Here is a 20,084-nt window from a genome sequence, read left to right as displayed (position 1 = left end):
TTTCCTTTTTTGGACAGTGATGTTCCTTTGGTATCGGCTCACGGTGTTTATGAAAGATCTACTGCATAATCTTCGATCACGATCTTTGCAATTTTGCAGCAACATAAAAACTTTTGATTTTTCTACGCTTTACACTACTATTCCCCATGCTCAGTTGAAAGATCGACTTCACCATCTCATTAAACAGAGCTTTTTCTATAAAAATGGGAATCGTAGATACAAATTTCTTGTTTTGGGTTACAATAATTCATATTTTGTGAAAAACCACACTGAATCTACCAGAAAATATACTGAAAATGATATTATCAAAATGCTGGACTTTTTGATCGACAATATATTTGTTGAGTTTGGAGGATTTATATTTCAACAGACAGTCGGTATTCCAATGGGAACTAATTGTGCACCCCTACTTGCCGATTTGTTTTTGTACTCGTATGAAGCAGAATTCATTCAGAACCTTCTAAAAGACAAAAAGAAAAAGCACCTTGCGAAATTCTTTAATTTTACTTTCCGATATATTGATGATGTTCTATCATTGAATAACCCATATTTCAGCCAATACTTACATCTCATATATCCCAGTGAACTTGAAATTAAGGATACTACTGATACTAGAAGGACTGCTTCATAAATTGATCTTTTCCTAAATATTGACACAGATGGACGACTTCACACGAAAATCTATGATAAACGGGACGATTTCAACTTCCCAATTATCAATTTCCCATTTCTCAGCAGTAACATACCCTCTGGCCCTTCGTATGGTGTTTACATATCTCAATTGATACGTTATTCTCGTGCTTGTTCGCACTATACGGACTTCATATACAGGAGTGTGCTCCTTACGCAGAAACTGCTCCAACAAAGTTATGAGGAAGACAGATTAAAAATGACACTCCGTAAATTTTACGGACACCATCACCAATTGGTTGATCCATACGATGTGTCTTTGTCATAACTAACTAAGGACATTTTTACCACGTGTTAGATTGTGGTTTGTCATTACGTCGTCTGATCTTTTAATTACCGAACGTGACTTTTTCCCGATTGTGACTGTATTGCTGAGTGTGAAACCGCATTGCTATAAGACGTGTCACGGTACCTTTCTATCCAAAATTCATGTTTTTAATTTTGATGTTATATTTGTTGTTCTCGTCGGATTTTGTCAAATGTCTTAACGTATTTTCTGTTATATTCGTGTGTTATGGTATAGATAATTAATCACCCCCTTCATTTATTAGATTTTAGTTTGGTTCAACGAAATTTATACGATATATTTGGTTTACAGTTTGATTCAGAATAAACACCGACATAGCTAGATAATACAATTAATTATCTAATTACTACCCCAATTTGATATTAATAAGTATTGTAATTTTCATTGTTATTAATAAATGTAATGGCAGTATTACAAATCTATCTTGAATCAATCCTAATCCTATCTTATTTTTGGGAAATATTTTTACAAATTCATATGTGACGTCACTTTGTGTGTTTTTTTAGAATTTCAAATGTGACGTCACTTTGTGCGTTGAGGCTTTAGCTAACTCGGCTGTGTATTTTTATATGTTGGATTAAGTTGTTTTATGTAATATATCCGTTTTTATTTTCTGTAGCTAGTCCCCACTTTGGTTTTATCATTTATATCTATTATATAGTCATTTTATAATATTTACTGTTTGTAAAATTATAAATTATTCTAAATAATAAGGATGTTCTTGTCCCAGGCAGAAAATCCTGGCCGTGTAAGGCGCAACTTTTTGGAAGTTTTGGTCCTCGGTGCTCTTCAGCTTTGTACTTGTTTTGGCTTTCAAACTTTTTTTATCTGAGCGTCACTGGTTAGTCTTGTGTGGACGAGACGCACGTCTGGCGTATTGAATTTGAAGCCTAGTACCTTCTGCTAGCTATTATTCGTGTGTTTCTTTGTCCTATATGTTCTCCCATTTATTTGTATTGTGGTCCTGTCATGTGATGTTGTCGTTTTGGTGTTGTGTTTGACGTTGCCATAAAAGCGGGAGGTTTGGCATGCCACAAAACCAGGTTCAACCCACCATTTTTTTCTTAAAATGTCCTGTACCAAGTCAAGAAAATGGCCATTGTTATATTATAGTTCGTTTCTGTGTGTGTTACATTTTAATGTTGTGTTTTTGTTGTGTCGTTGTTCTCCTCTTATATTTGATGCGTTTTCCTCAGTTTTAGTTTGTAACCCGGATTTGTTTTTATCTCTATCGATTTATGAGTTTCGAACAGCGGTATACTACTGTTGCCTTTATATATCGCAACTCGTTCGCTATGCCCGTGTCTGTAGTGACGTTTTGGATTTCAATGAGTGTAATCTATGTATTCCTAGTAAATTATTAAGTCAGGGATTTCGTTACCACAAATTACTTAAAACCTTTACTAAATTCTTCCATAGATACAAAGATTTGGTTTGCAAGTTTGGACCAACTATTTGTATTAAATTTCAATAAAAAAAAAGGAATGATAAGACTATTTTAGTTGTGTTAGAAACTATATATATATATACGTGAATATCATTTGAAAAAATGACTAAGGGCTATGGCTAACTATTTGTATTGAATTTCAATACAAAAAAGAAATGATTAAATTATTTTAGTTGTGTCAGAAACTATATATATACGTGAATGTCATTTGAAAAAAGATATAAATTATTATACAATACAGCAATATGGTTGTTGTATCACCTGTATTGTTGTTATCTAACATTCACCGCTTTTCGTAATATATTTGTATTGGATGTAAGCTTCTCATATCTGATGGGTGTTAGCCCCGAAGGTATAAGACGATTACATCTGATTTACGTAGAAGTAATAAATGAATATTTCATCTTTTCTCTTGTTCTGAAAGGAGCAATTAGTTTTAATAAAACAGGAAAAGTGTCATTATCTCAAATTTTACAGATGCAGTAACCACTTTAAGAATATGTTTTGTAGTTATCGATTTGGAATGAAATCTTAATTGCGTCTATTTTTCTGTCGTCAAATTCATACTTCGTCACTGGTTAATATGGCAATATGAATCGCTGTGATAGCTTGTCTTTTTCTGGTTTAATTGCCAAAATCTGAACCTGTTGCTGATAAATGATAACACGTCTATGTAAATAATTAAGTTAATTATATGGTTCCTAATCAATGTAATTGGTCGTTATCGTTGTCATGTATTCCCGTGATAAGATTAAACACGATTCAAGTTCTGTTAAACTGGATTTTTGTAGTGGAGCGTCTATCACTCAACTATAGAAACATTATAATTGTTCTATCTAACCGAAGATACGACAGATGGAAAAATAAGAAAGCGTTGGTAAAGACAAATTACAATTCTATTTAGCAACATTCGTGCAGCGCCTGCATATGGAGTACATATCTCCTAGTTGAAACGATATTCAAGAATTTGCGTTTCCTATCATGATTGCCTTGTAGAATATTTCTGCTTATAACGAAGGGTTGCAAGTGGTAAAGTTAAAGTCATCTCTTCGAACGTTTTACGGACGCCATCACGAGTTGGCCGACAGTTATGGAATATCTGTGTTACAGATGACCACGGATGTGTTCAAATTGTTGTATACACAACCCCTTACTCTTTCCTTGATTGTGACATCATCGAAAGACTCATCGCCGAATTCATACTTATCCTGAGTAACACGAAAGGTGCCACTAAAGAAGCTGGATCTGCTTCCCCATACGGAGCACCTTAGATCCCCATTCTATTTTTTTCATTTTTGTGGTGGGGTTCGTATTGCTCAGTCGTAAGTTTTTATGTAGTGTGTTTTCATTTTGTTTGTTTTTTTCTTCGTCTTTTGTTTTTGACATAACGTTGTCAGATCCTCTCGACTTATGAGCTTCTATTGTCCCCTTCGAATCTTCCGTCTCTTTTTTCGCATAATATTTCTATTGGAAACTGATGATATTAACGATACCAGGTTTTAGGGTTTTTTTGTTAGTTCAATTACAAACAAATATCCAACGTTTTCTTTCATTTTAACCATTGTACTAGAATTTCTGGGATAACGCTCTGTTTTTTTTTTTTTATTTTTTAAATGTGTAATTTTGATTTTAAGTATGTTTGATACTTTTTTTTAGTGACTGTCAATCTCTCTTCTTATAGGTTTTCATTATTGCATGCATTGATTAATTATTATTAATTTTGGTTAACAAATATTTATGACTCGGGCATTACTGAAGAAAAGTTATCGGTCGGAATGGTCATCTGGTTGGGAAAATTAATATCATTTAATTTTTGTCATCGAGGTTACCTTAGATTTGCAAAAATGCACAGATTTACTAAAGAAAACACATTACGAAATGTATATCACTTATCCCTGCCTTGTCAACTTAATTTTGACTTACTTATCGGTTGGTCCACTTCTTCATCAGCGTCATTCTCCGAAGTATCCATCTCTGCAATAGAGAGATACAAATGATGTGATGAAATCATTCAAAAGTTATCATTATACATTGTAAACATGAACTATATATTTATCAGTTTTACAGATATCCAAACAAATAAAAGGTTGGGTCACAAGTTGACGATGATAGGAATGTTCATATCGTATGTTGAGGTCATTAACTGGGAAATAATAATATGGTGTTGCTGAAATGTAGATGTACAATCTGAAAAGAATTAGTAATTTCTGTTGTCATTAAATTTTATTTCTATAACGACCTTTACTGTCAATTTCAATGTGCTAGTCATTAGAAATTACAGACCTGATTTCCTTTGTTTGTTTCAAGTATCTTTGGAGACATGACCAGTAATGATTAATGTACTGTCTATTTCTACATATTTTGCTAAACCATATTACCCCATAAAGGTTTTCGTTTGAATAAAATGTATTTATCTAAGCGGAACTTGAAGTTAAATAATATTAAATGAATATCTGCTTCATATAAATGAGAGATTAATTTGATAAGATGAGTGTAACAGCAGATTTCATTTAGAATGTCGACTGTCTGTGTTTTACCCTACCTACAAGATATCTGTATAGAAATTGGCTTTTCTGACAATCTTTCATGTAATGATAATTAGATTAATTCTGCCAACCTCTCTGCAAACTTTAAATCGTTTTAAATGCTGGTGATTTTTTTTAAACTATTGAACGACGATTTTGGCTTTGATTACGGGTAAACTGTTTTATCAATGTTAATTATCTGTTTATGTTAATTTTTAATCCAATAATGATCTGTTGGCGATAATTTCAAATAAATGATTATAGCATTCATTTGAGTACCATATTTTGTTAAAAAAAACTCAATAATTTCCAAGTTCAGGTCAACTGATTTGCCCCCAAAATAATATAACCTTTAATTAATTAGATATGTCTGAAGTGTTTTTGTATTAACCTCCATCAGGAACGCTCCAACCCAATTTGGTATTTTTTTCAAATTTCAACACCGGAGATGAATAAATATTTGAAAGCTTGAGGAAGTATATGATCAAAATGAAATACAAAGAATAGCTAAATCAATCTCAGGTCCACTTTGCCTGAGGGAGTTGGAACCTTATTTTCTTGATAATTTATTAATCTATCAACGGACTATTTAAGAAAGCTATTTAAGCTATTATATATTATGACAGTTCTGATGCACGGACTATTGAACTGATGATTTCAGTTTCTAGATTCTAGCAGTCCATAAGTAGGGGAATCTACCCAGTCCTACTTAATCAAACTAGAGGATCTAATGAGCCTGTATCACTCAACTGCATCTTCAACAATGGCCATTTTTTAGTAAAATTCATCATTAAAGGGGAATAACTCTAATGAGAGTTAACTGACACTGTCAGTCATGTTAAGTATTTGTAGATCTCATCCTGCTAATATATTTTTTTCTTTTTTTTTTTTGAATTACTACTATCGATTATGTTTTTCAAGATAAAGGAAAACAAAAATTATTATAGGGCAATAACTCGTATAACGAGTCGACTGAAAATTTCGACGATTTTGGGCTTATTGTTAGATCTTTTCATACAGAATAATTTTTCTTATTCAAAGTTCCTACCATCTATCTACTAACGTTTTATCCCATTTTTAAGAGCTGTACCCCAATTTTTGACATTTTTACCTATTATCATGATTATGTCTGTTTGTTTTGCTCACATATTGTTGTCAATATAATGGAATTTTATGCAATTGTCATACAACTGACAAGTGAGAGGTTAAGCTAGCTATAAAATCAGGTTTAAACCACCATTTTCTACAACAGGAAATATCCGTACCAAGTCAAGAATATGACAGTTGTTTTCCATTCGTTTGATGTGTTTGAGCTTTTGATTTTGCTATTTGATAAGGGACTTTCCGTTTTGATTTTTCCCTGAAGTTCGGTATTTTTGTTACTTTACTTTTTTTCAAGATAATAGGCAAAAATACTAAAACAAAAAGGGAGAAATCGTCATAAAAGGGCAATTACTTTAATACTTCGGTACTGTCAGGGAAATACGGAAATTGTGTTATTAAAAAGTTTGGAAACAATTTGAATTTTAGAAATATATATCCTGCATTCAAAGCTCTGATTCCTTGTCCGACTTTCAAAATTTGACTATACTTTTTTTCTTTCTCCTTTTTTGGTTTATAAGCTATTCTTCTTCTTTGTTTTAATACGTTTTGGTTGTTAAAAATTTTGACATCGAGGATCACTGAAGATACTTGATTTGTCGAATTACGCATCTGGTGCAGATATTAGTACCGTAAATGTTTTACTACCAATGGTCGATACCTCTACTGATGGACTATTAGTTCTTGAGGTTTCACTAGCTCAGTAGCCAATACTTCGGTACTTACATGAACATACGGATATTGTACATGTGATTTTAAAATTTCCTGTTACTTAATTTTAGAAAGAGTTCTAAATTAAGAAATATATCTCCGTCATGCAAAGTTATGATTCCTTGACCGACTTTGGCTATACTTTTTGTCCTTCTTAGTAAAAAAAAAATCATTATTTCAAGAAGTTTTGTATTTCAAATTTTTTTGCATTGAACATCACTGAAGAGACATTTATTGTCGAAATCCGCATCTGGTGCAGAAAAATTGGTACCTTTAGATGTAATTTCAATAAGGAGTCGACTTACAATTTTGGTTATGTTGGCTGATTTGTAGATTTTGTCATTTTTTCATATAAAAGTTTCTATCTATCTATTAAACGTTTAAAAATAATAGGCAAAAATGCAAAAAAATGGGGAAAAATCATCTTTAAAGGGCAATAACATCACTGAATAAGGTGTCAACTGGTGATTTCAGCCATTTGTCTTTTTTGTAGATATGTTCTTGCTGATCATTTTGATATTTGAAGCCGGTTTCTGTCTATCTATCATAATTTTAGAGATAAAAGGCAAAAATGAAAAAAAATCGTAAAAGTTGTCGTTTTATCTCCAATAAAGTGTTCTCTGACAGTTTTGATGTAATACACGGGAAGTAGATCTCATTATTCTACAGATAATAGACAAAGATAGCATTTTACCCCTAACTTCTATTTTTAGCAATATCGGCCATGTTTATCGGCAGGTTGGATCATCGAACAATTTTTTTTAAACTAGATGCCCCATTGCTGATTATTGACATGTTTGGTTAAATTTAGCCCAGTAGATTCAGAGGCGATGCTCTTTGTTAAAGTTAACGGACGACGAAGGACAAGGACAGACGACGGACACCAGGTGATGACAAAAGCTCACATTGGTCCGTCGGACCAGGCGAGCTAATACAAAATAATAAATTTGGTGCGACTGAAGCATTTTTATGTTTTACATCTGTTAGGATCCACGTGTTAGGAACGCTCAAGCCAAAAAATTGGAACGCCAAGAATGTACTGATAATGAAAAACTTATGGACCAACAGGGATCTAAGCAATTAGCCAAATCCCCAAATGTATAGAAAAAAGAAAATGTGGTATGATTGCAAATGAAACAGCTATCTACCAGAGAACAAATGATGTGAATGTAAGCTTTACGTCATGATAGCCACAAAAGCAACCATCGGACAAAATATTCATTTAATAACAATTACTCGTACTAGAAGTCGATTGACCATTTAAATATAACATAAAATCATTTGTAGATCTTAGCATGCTGATCTTTTTGTGTTGTTTTTAGTTTCTGTATGTACATTGAGGCGACAGTATTTCACCGACATTCAAATCTCGTAAATTGATACGAAATAATAAATCAAGGTGACAAGTAAAAATTGAGGGAATCGCATGAAGTCCAAAATGAGCGAGACCGGGTGTGTGGACAATGTACGTGTCTCCTGACATAAATGCATCACCGCCATTCGAATCCACACTCGACCAAAATGTCATAATATAAGGTTAAATCTTTATAAATGGGCCAAAATTATCATGTGAGGACAATGACTCCTATTAGAAGTCAATTAACGTTTTCAGTCATAAATTCTTGTTTTGTTGATAATTGTACTGATAACGCTTCTTTTTATGATAGATTCGACAAAATATACAAAACACTGTTCATTGAACAACATTTACGGACAACAACCCCTTTAAGTAGTGATCTTACAATTTTGGTCTAAATTGAAGGTAGTTGATTTTTTGAAATTTTCAGCATTTTCTATGAAATTCATTTTTGAACGTTAACGGTTTCTAAGGTATAAGACAATTACTTGCATTTTTTAAAAATTTATTTTCGTGTTTAGCCATGGATCACATATATATTAGTTTTAGGGAGGGATCATCCGGAAAATGTGTTACGCTAAACAATATTTGAAAGTTCTTTTATTTCACTTTCAGATATATTGATATTTACATTGTTAATATCTCGATGATAACGATGTAAACACAATATCGTTACTTTTTTAAACTGCGATGTTAACGATGTCAACGATGTTAACAGTAAATAGGAAATTTTACAATGTAAACGACGTTAACACGATATTGTGCAAATATTGTGAATATCGCGATGTTAACGACGTAAACACAATATCGTTACTACATTTTTACATCGCGATGTTAACGATGTAAACGATGTAAACAGTAAATAAGAGTTTTTACAAGGATAACGATATTGACACGATATCGTATTTGCATTGTTAATATCTAGATGTAAACGATGTAAACATTATATCGTTACTACATTGTATACATCGCGATGTTAACGATGTAAACGATTTAACTGTATATTAGATTTCTTACAATGATGACGATATTGACACGATATCGTGTTTTCATTGTTAATATCTCGATGTAAACGATGTTTACACAATATCGTTACAACATTGTATACATCGCGATGTTAACGATGTAAACGATGTACACAGTATATAAGAGTTCTTACAATGTTAACAATATTGACACGATATTGTAAATATCACGATGTCGACAATATTGTTTTTAAATTTTTCACTTGACAAGAATGTTGTTTTTTGGGCGTTTCTGACGCCTAAAATTTTTACAGCGTTATTTTTATTTTGTGTACCCTCGTATTTATATTTTAATTAATTAGTAATCTATCCAGACAGTGTGCTTATGTCATTATGCTTTACTTTAATGTAATGGATCATATTTACTATCAACTACAAAAACATTTGTTGTTGGCGTCTTTGTTAGATTTCATTGTATTTTTCTATGTTGTGATGTTATACTATTGTTTCAGAAAAGGGAGAAGGTTTGGTACCATTAAAACGTTTAATCCCGCTGCAAATGTTTGCACCTGTCCTTAGTCAGGAATCTGATTACAGTAGTTGTCATCTGTTTATGTAGTTCATACGTGTTTCTCGTTTCTCGTTTTTATATAGATTAGACCGTTGGTTTTTCCGTTTGAATGGTTTTACACTAGTAATTTTTTGGGGCCCTTTATAGCTTGCTGTTTGGTGTGAGCCACTGCTCCGTGTTGAAGGCCGTACCTTGATCTATAATGGTTTACTTTTATAAATTGTAACTTGGATGGAGAGTTGTCTCATTAGCACTCATACCACATCTTCCTATATCTATTGTTTGGATTATTTGATTTGTTGATGTTGTATACCTATGATGTATTTTTACTCAATTTTGACTGTTTGATCCCAATTATTGTCACATTAACCAATTATGTCTGTATGGGTCGCCCGCACAATTTTGTCAATTTAATGGAATTATATACAACTGTCATATAAGTGGGATGTTAAGCTAGGTAAAAAAAACTAGGTTTTACCGTTTTCTAGGAAAATGCCTGAACCAAGTCAGGTATATGCCAGTAGTTTTTCAGTCTTTCCGTTGGTTGATATAGTCAACCGTTTTAACTTGCCATGTTTTATGAAATCCAATTTTTTCAATTAACCTTGGAGTTCAGTATTTCTGTTAATACATTTTTTTTGCAAATCCAAATTCAGCTTTGAAAGAGAGGCGAGAGAAAAGATTTATGAGACAGCAATTCAATTGTTTTTAGATATCTAAGGATCCAAATAATTATGATCTTCAATTAGGGATAAGTGCCTTTACAAGTATGTTAAACTCAAAATAGCTGATATTTTAATTTTGATAAAATATTCATAATTTCAACATACTGTTGTTGATTTTGAAGACACTTATCGTTTAAATATACAACTGTTGTTTCGCTATGCTTTTAACTTTGATGACTAAGCGAGTGAATACATATCTGAATGTTAATCAGATTGTAATCATAGTATTGTGACTTTTTGAAAATGACTAGGGTTAAAGATTCTGCATATTTAAACATCATTAAGTTGCTGTTTATTTCAATTAAAAAGTAAATGTTGGCCAAATACAGTGTTGTTTTTTTTTTTATTTTGAATTATGTTATCATAAACCGGATGTGTCCCCGTCGTGGATCCAATATTGGTAATATTCATATACGTATGTATTTTATTATCCGATGTCTTATGGATAATATTTCCTTGTTTTGTTTTGTCTGTAAGAAAAAGCTCAAAATTACAATAAACGAAAATAACACTTTTTAAATTTTGTGCGTCCAAAGCGCTTTTCTACTCTCACCTTAATCAGGAACATTCAAACCTAAAACTTAAAATACAGGGATTTATAAAAACTTTAAAACGTTAGGAGCTATTTGATCAAAAAGGACCTTGATAAGTACTTCAGTTTTTTTGGTACTGGATGATGTCGTACTTTCTAGTGGAATTTTTTTAAAAGACAAAGAATAAAATTATTCCGTGTCACAGTGATAATTTCTTCTAAGAATTTAACATGATTTCCCATCTAAATCTATTTAGCAATGGTAAACATGGAGAAAGGAGATTTATTTTATCCGTCTCGGATACCTCTACAAAAACATATGAAATGGAAGGTCTTCAAAATGCCCTTAGAATAGAACATGGGACCCATAAAACAGTAAACAATCCCAACTGAGCAAAATGAGTTATGTACTACCACAGCTATTGAGCGTTGTTCTACCTTGTTCAAGAAAAATATGTTGCAAAAGAGTAAATCAGCAATAAAACAGTCACAAATTGAACATGATCAGTGAGAAAATAAATTATTTATTAAATTATAACAGTTGCATCAGTGGTCAAAAGTGTAAAAACTTACTATAAAAAGATTATTAACTCCATTGTTGACAACTACACTGTATACTTGTGATTTACTTTTTGTTCCGTCCTTTTGTCCAAATACACGCAAATGATTGGAATATCAATCTCTGTAATCAAAAACAGATATGATGTTATCAGCTAAAAGTTATCAATTTATATTTCCAACATGACCTATATAATAATCAGTTTTTCAAATGTTTGAACATACATAACATGTAAAAGGTAGATATGCGACTCGCTGACAATGATTGGAATGTTTATATCTTTTTGTTTATCAATTAGAAATTTATATACACATAGATTGGATATTGAAATCGCCTCTTTCGTCAGATTAATATCAAGACCCTCCCTGCCTCATGTCGTCAATTTGCCTTTAATTCAAACAAAAGGAGATATGTTGGAATGCCAATGAGGCAACTATCAACCAGAGTTCAGATGACGAAGATAAAAGCTTTTACATGTCATTGTAGGGCCTTCAACAATGAGAAACCCTTATCGTATGGCCAGCTACAAAAGGCCCCGGCATCAAAAATGTGAAACAACTCAATCGAGAAAATTTACGGCCTGATTTATAACAAAACAGTTTACGAAAAACAAATACGACAGACATGAAACAACGACAACCATTGAACTACATGCTCCTGACTTGGGACAAGCACATAATGAATGTGGCGGGGTTAGACATGTTTGTGAGCGCTCAAGGTGATTTGGATTTAACATTTATCATACTAGTAAAAACATATGGAGATGTGGTATGATGCAAATGAGACAACTATTCATCAAAGTTCAAATAAAGTGGATATACAAGACACGGACATGAAAAATATGAAGCAGTTCAATTGAGAAAACAGCCTAATTAATACACTACAATTAAAGTAAAATATATATGACTGGTATGAATTACAGGCTCCTGACTTACGACAGGCACATAAAGAACGTGGTTATGATTAAACATTTTTGTTTCTTCAGGTTGCCAATTATTCAGATAAAGAACATTCAAGTGTGTTCAATACAGTATGTTTTTTTTTTTGCAATTAATCAATTCCTAAACATGAGTTTCACCCGCAGTGAGTACTTTGTTGGTTATAATTGTTATATTATCCAGTTACATCATCCGAAATATACATTGAACTAATGGATATTTTTTTGTTTTCTTGTCGGGAATACAAGCCTACAACTTCATTTTCTGGGATTATTATTACATGAAATCACCCGTAATTTATTATACAATTAAAAAAACAGGAGAAGTTTCTTTTTTTAATTATACGGCAGTTAGTTAACGTCAGTATAGAACATGCATTCTCCTTCAACATGAGACTGTGGAACGTAAAAATGGTTAAGATATGAACCCAATTACCATTTTTCTAAAAATGACCTCACCATCGTTATCAACTTTCTAAAAAAGGTCCAAAATATCGTCCTCCAACGAATTAATGATAGAGAGTGTCGTCATTTCATTAAAGATGCTCTTTTGTCCATGTAAAAACGAATGTAACTTCTTGAGAAATTGGACAAAAAAAACAGTCCCTTGAGTCCTTCTTGCATTAATGTCTGGATATTGTAAGTATTTGCATATTAAATTCCGAAAATGATTTAAAAATTAATAAAAGAATAAGTCACACGCCCATTTCTAGAATAAAAATAATAACTTCAAGTACTCGTAAAACGTTTTATGTTCGTACCGGCCGAAAATTTGGTAGTGATATGAAACAAATATTACATAGAAATTCTTCAGGAGGAAATTATAAATAATCATGTTTATCGCCTACTTTCCTTACTAAATGTTTTTGGATGTATTAAATAATTCAAATTTGAAAACTAACTGTCTAATTCATAACAAACCAGTTTACGAAAAACAAATGTGACAGACATGAACCAATGACAACCACTTAAAAATAAGCTACTGGCTTAGGACAGGCACATACGTTCCGGCAATTATATTTATTGACAGGTGGTAGGCATATTTCCATTGTAATGAAATACAGTTTATGGCCAAACTCAGATAAGAGTTGTTTGAATTCCATTTAATTGATAAATTTAGTAACCGTTACGGTGAATATAGTTTCCTATTCCCGAGTCTTTAGTGATGTTTTAGATTTCAATTATCGTTATCTATAAAATGCTGGTAAGTTATTAAGTCAGGAATTTCGATACCACAAATTAATTGAAACGTTTACTCTAATTTTTCATGATAAAGAGATTTGGTTTTGAGAAATTTGGCTGTACCTGTAAAATTCCTATTAAAATGGGATATCACATCCTAATTTTTACGGTAATATTGCTTATAACGCCCACTCATTAAGATTAGATCATTATACACTCATTTGTCCTTTGAATAAACTGATCTTTTAAGGATATTAATTTAACACAAGAGAAAATCTTGAATATTGTTTGAGAGTAACTGTCTGCTATTCGTATAAAATAAACTTAACAATAGGAGAAATCAAGTAAACTAAACAAAAAAGATCAAATCGAAAGGCATTTGTTATCGTTAAAAATGCGATTAATATAATCGTTTATAATTTTGACTCTCTTTACGGAACTTCATTTATACGAGATCATTAAGAAAATAAACGATCAAAACCTGCAATTGATGAAGATTAGATTTTCAAATGTTCAAACGTTCAAATGTTAAGAAATATTTAAAAGAGAAACAATGCATTCGAAAAAAATGACCTTTAAAATCTTTTGTAACAGATTTTTTTTTACGGATCGCAGAATAAATTATTCTGTTTAACATGTTAAAGTAGCAAACAGCAAAACACTTACGTGACCTCTTTATTACTTATTTATTAGATAACAGCTCACTTATGATAATTTTTTTCAAACTTCTTCCATTTGGGTTTTCTTTGTTGTATGCAAGAACAGAAAATACTTCAAAAGATTGAGTTTACGTTTGCATTTAATTCCCACAGACCTACTACAGCTCTTTATTTCTAATGTGTCGTCCAATTTGCGTTGATATTGCTCCTAGCTGACTGACAAAAGGATTGGATCGTTCGATTACATATCAATGAATTTTTTTTATAAAACAAAATATTTCTTAAAATATTATGGACGCTTTAAACTCGTCCAAATCGGTTATGCAAGAGGAAAAAACCACTACTGATCTCTATCGTTTCATTGACAGATACAACCTATGTATTTTTGGAATTTTCAAAAATTTAGCATGATGATAAAAGACGATACTTTTTTAACTTAATTGTGTGCAAATGCAGTTTCTTAGGAACAGATTTCAATTTAGGGAAAAGAAAAAAAAAACGACCTTTATTTGTTCATTGAATAATTGTCTTTTTAAATCTGTTACAGTTACACACAGTGTTTGCTGTCAATTCTCCTGTTGATCAATTATAATGGTCAAGAATCAACATATGTCTCTCAAAAACTCCAGATAAAAAAAAATAAGATGCAAAAAAATAATATGGAACGTTATACATAACTGCTACTAAATCTTTTAATAATTTCTGTCGTTTGGTTGGATTTATAAGTGTCAATTTCATCAGTGAAGGTTGTCATTTGAAAACGTATGATATTCAAATTAAAATCTATTTACGTCAAATAAGTAATCAAATCACGTTGTCTGTACAGTGTTTAGGGGTCAGTGGGATTATCTGAAAGATTAACCGATTTCTTTTTTTTTCAAAAATTGTTTTGAAATCCCACGAAACCGTTTGAATTCTTCCATTGTTGTGATATTTTATCTAGCTTCCTGCTTTACATCATATTATTATAGTCTTTGTTGGTCTTTGTTGTTAGACGTAGCATTGCGTTTTTACACACATTGAATACATTTTGTGTAATCTTACCGCTTTCAACTGTACATCTCCTGTTCACGTACGTGTATCACATATTCTAGCATTATCATTGAACAAACTCATCAGTATTTAAATATTGTTTCGGCAGTCAATGTATCACAGCATGTCGTTCCATGACTAACATATTTTTGGAGAATATGTGATAATATTAAATAATCCAAAAATGACAGCTCTATATTATTATTAATAAGGTTGGATTTCAACAGGGGCAATAAGAAGGTTAAGACTACGACAACAATGTTGAAATCTTAAGTCTCAAACTATCGATTTAGTTTTACTTTTTTTTTTTTGCCTTAGTATTTATTCTAAGTAAGGGTAGCAGCATCGTTTATTGAAAATTCTTAACATTGTACTGAAAGGCTTCAAAAAGTGCCATTAAAAGTTTGACCGTAAATGCAAATAAGCACTTGCTGTCACGGAATAGATGTTCCTTCATAATATAAGTTCCAAGTGGAAGAAATATTCTGTAATATTGTTTTCATTGGAACAAATATTACAGTATGTGTTCCTTACGGAATATAGGGTATAGAATATTTGTTCCAACAGGAACAGATATTATGACAATGTTTATAACAAAGTTTCCAGGGGAACTTCTGTTAGGCGGAACAAATATACGTTGACAGTGCGACGCACAAAATTTTATACAGTGTCGTTTTCATTCACTTTGTTTTTCTCTTCATTTTTTTTTAACTTAATATAGAGGTCATACTTGATGAAAGCTGGGTCTTGACCACACGTTTATAGGTGATCACATCTGAATTCTTTCCTTATAATTGATTCATATAAGGATTGTTGACAAATACATGTCATGGATCATCTATTTGCAATAACATTTTCTTTTGATTTTATCACCCGATGACTCCAGAAATATTTCCTCTTTTGTCCGTTTTTGTCGGTAATGTAAACCTACAACTTAAGTTTTATACCTTCATATGGATACTTGTAAAGGTTAACTATAAAAGAATGAGTAAGTAATGTTAGTATGGAAGATATATTTTATCAGGGGGTTAAGTATTTGACTGACACAGCAATTTACAGATAATTTAGTTGAAAACTCATCATTATTCTTTTATGTTTTATGCTTCTGACACACAAATTGCCCGGTTATGAGGGAGAACATCTGAAATCAGCACAACAATAGTTCTACCGAGAGTTCTATGGTTATTCTATGTGTGTTGTATTGTCGTTAGTTTTTTTGTTGCACTTCAGTGTGACTGTTGTTTCGTTGTTTTCCTCTTTTAGTTGATGTGTTTCTCTCGGTTTGTAACCCGGATATGTTTTCTCTCAATCGATTTATGACTTTCAAACAGCGGGATACTACTGTTGCCTTTATTTATGCTTTCTTATGTTTTATAACCAGTGGTATACAGTACATCTATTTTCAAAATCGAATCCAGTGAACAAAATTTAATAAATATTCTGAATAAGAACAACAACCATGATATGGGGGCTTCATAGAATATATAATTACGCAAACATGACTATTATTTCTGATGCTCATCATCCAGGCGAAAAATATCTCACCCATTGTATTTTTGAGGACATCAATAGCATACCAAGTTTTTCATGCAAATAAAAGACGCTATGCTGATGGGGAGTTGGTTAGGCTGTGCATGATGTATAGGTTCATAATCGTGCTTAATGTGCAGTAGCAAATATATATACAACAAATGTGTTCAGCAAAAACGACCGAGAGGAAGGGCAACTGACATCGAAAATTATTGATTGGTAGGTTGAAAATCAGTGCATTCATATCAAGACGAGAGAAATGTGAAGTGAAATGAATATGAACCCTATAATCCCGACATGATGAGCCAGATTTTTGACGTTCTAATTCGCAAATAACAGTCCTCTAGAGGACGTGTCACCCCACCTGACCACATATTCTGACTCTAAACCTATAATGATAATTATTCTTATGCAAAAGTTTCGCTTGAATGGAAAACAAACAAATACCAATCCTTATGTCTATGATGACCGAGATTTTATTTTTAACTGCGAAAAGTCACCTACAGACATGACGGAGCCGTAAAAAGTAATTGTATTGTTTTGTTACTTTTGTAGTTTTGATGTATTTGCTCACCACAAAGGAGATTAAATGAACTGTCTCCCTCTACATGGCGTTTTTTTATAAATCCAACACAGATAAAGAGACGCTCCCTCAGAATACATTTTATTGCTAGACACAAAAACTCCACTCACTACATATTTACCACTGGACTTAGATAAAAAAAATTCAAACATCCATACCATTTCCATATGTCTCGACCCTGAACCAACAATGCCGTATAGAAAAAAATCAATTTTATCATTGATTTATTTTATCTTGATATACAGTTTACATATTTTTAGAACGACATAAGACGAAGTGCTAATACACTGTATCGCGACAGATTTGTGATATGCTTGCTGATTAATTTCTGCTAGTCATTGACCCTGAATTTTTTTCATTTATTGCTTGAAAATACCTTTTTAGAAAGTGAAACAAACAGGAAACCATTTTCATGGAATTACACCACCGATAGTTGTTCAGTATACTCTTTGAATAGAAAATTAAAGAAGAACAGATGTAGATGAATTACCGAGGGAGACACAACAAACAAACAGTCAATTATAAATAAAAATAAGAGTCTTGAATAAGGTTTCGGATTTTTTTAAATATTAACTGACATTTCAAAATAAATCAACAATCGCAATTATGCCCTTAAAAATGTTTTGTTCCCAGTTTTTCTTTTTATTCAATGAATGCTTCCAATAATTAAAACCGATTGATGAATTATGAAGATGATGAATATGTATATCAAGTTTGATTTTTAATCCTTTACTATGCTCTCCTATGTAGTTGTTGAAAACGGCTTCTACATTCATCGTCTGTAATCAGCAGCGACCTCGACCTCTACCTGGGTGACCACCTCTACAGGAGGGAAAGGATTATCATGTGTTTTTCTCATATAGAAATACAGAGGAAGATCGGAAATGGACAAGAAATATAAACAGGGATTTAAAAACAGAGGCTTTAAATGCTGCACAAACTTTATTTCCTCCGGGAAAAAGAAATTATTCAAAATATTAAAAAACAGATTAAACGCGAGTAGAAAACTGCTCGTGGGTTGCTCTCATTGTTTAATGAAAAAAAAACAGTAATTGGGTATGTTATATGTTTGAGTTTCGTTCTTGCATTTACGGCATTTCGCCAATTTTTCCATTTATAACATGTATAAAGGAACATAACTCAAGAATGGTAAAAGTGACGCCATCCGAATTCGAACCGGATCTGTGTTAGTTAGGAATTAACATACTGTATAAGTTTCTTATGTTTAGTTTGGGCGAATTAAAGTTAAAGTGAACAAAAACCAATTTCAAGACGCAATAACGTACGTATGGATGGACGTACAGACGGACGAGGGTCTACCATAATGTCCCCTAAACAAAGCGGCTGGATCAGTATCATTGTGCTGAGTTTAGAGTTAGTAAAATTAGCAGTTGGGTATCAGAATTGTCAGTTCAGGACATGGATATACCTTATTATTACAACACTCAGTGGTTTTTAGGCCTGGTTTTGATATGCGTACAGCACGTAGTAAATATCGTCGACTGGTCGGTGATACATGGTGTCGGTGATACAAATGGTGTCTTTGTTAATATGGTAACAGCTCTATGTTTGCTGATATCAATTACAACGCCTGGAGTCGGTGAAATTATCCGTTAGAAATATACAAAAGAGTCCGTTAAAATATATTTCAAAGGAATCGAGCAATCCGTGCAGTATTATGCAGTTTAAGGTCGTCATTGCTCTTTGAAGTTATCATTGCAGTAAAACTATATTATCTACTGTTCTTTTCATTAATTAAGAATCAACCAAAAATGTGTGAAAAAATTTATATCCCGTTCGTTTAAATATTAAAGGCAATCCAAAGGGAACAACCCTAATTTATACTACAGTACGTGCAACGTTCAACCTTACCGGGAATTGTGCAGAGTGGATGGAGGTGTGGAGACTGAAATTGTTAAGTTTCATTTGTTTATTTCATAATATTTTGTTCAGTTCTGTTTCGTGTGTGTTTATTTAGTTACATTTGTATTTATTCATTCCATTATTTCATTTATGTTGAATTTACTTTACTTTTGTTTAGTTTATTAAATTTATATTTAATTTTATTTTGTATAACATTGACCATTTGACAATCCAAAGAAATTACTTCGTTACAATGGTGGCAGCGGTTGGATTTTTCACTGTGTCAATTGTTATATTAGGAACATAGTTAGACAGATAAGAGGGAACATTTTGTTGAACATTTTATTTGAACTTTATGATAAATTTTTTGTTATCATTTACATCTACTTTGATTTATTATTATTTGTATTGGATAGCACGACAACAAGTGGATTACCCGCTTGGGTTGCAGATTAACTAGAGAAGGTAGAGACATGTTTGGAACTGTTAAGAAACACGAAGGCTACAGAGAGGGAAGAGAGAGCGGCAGAGAGAGAGATTAGAAGGTAAATGAAAACGGAGGTACGATTAAAAGAGTTAGAGCTTTGGGAGAAAGTGCTGACACAGGGGGTAGTGCAACCCAAGGGCAAGTCAAATTTGAATTAAAAACTTCCCAAGTTTAAGGAAGGAGACAACCGGATGTTTTTTTAATGTCATTTGAAAAGTTTGTGGTTTGACATAAAACACCCAAGACAGAGAGTGCCCTTAGATTAGTCCCTTAACTTTGCGGGAAAGCGTTAGAGGCATTTTCTAGATTGTCAGAAGAGGA

General features: G+C 32.3%; 1 protein-coding gene across 4 annotated transcripts in view; it reads left to right on the top strand.

The window, feature by feature from the left end:
* The window catches only part of LOC127726700 (uncharacterized), a 220,615-nt gene that overhangs the window by 145,362 nt on the left and 55,169 nt on the right, over positions 1 to 20,084 (top strand). The gene's annotated exons all lie outside the window — the stretch shown is intronic.

This window comes from Mytilus californianus, unplaced genomic scaffold (genome assembly GCF_021869535.1).
Source record: "Mytilus californianus isolate M0D057914Y unplaced genomic scaffold, xbMytCali1.0.p SCAF_18, whole genome shotgun sequence".
Taxonomy (NCBI): Eukaryota; Metazoa; Mollusca; class Bivalvia; order Mytilida; family Mytilidae; genus Mytilus; species Mytilus californianus.
The sequence above is the reverse complement of the archived record's forward strand: the minus strand, read 5'-3'. Positions and strand labels throughout refer to the sequence as shown.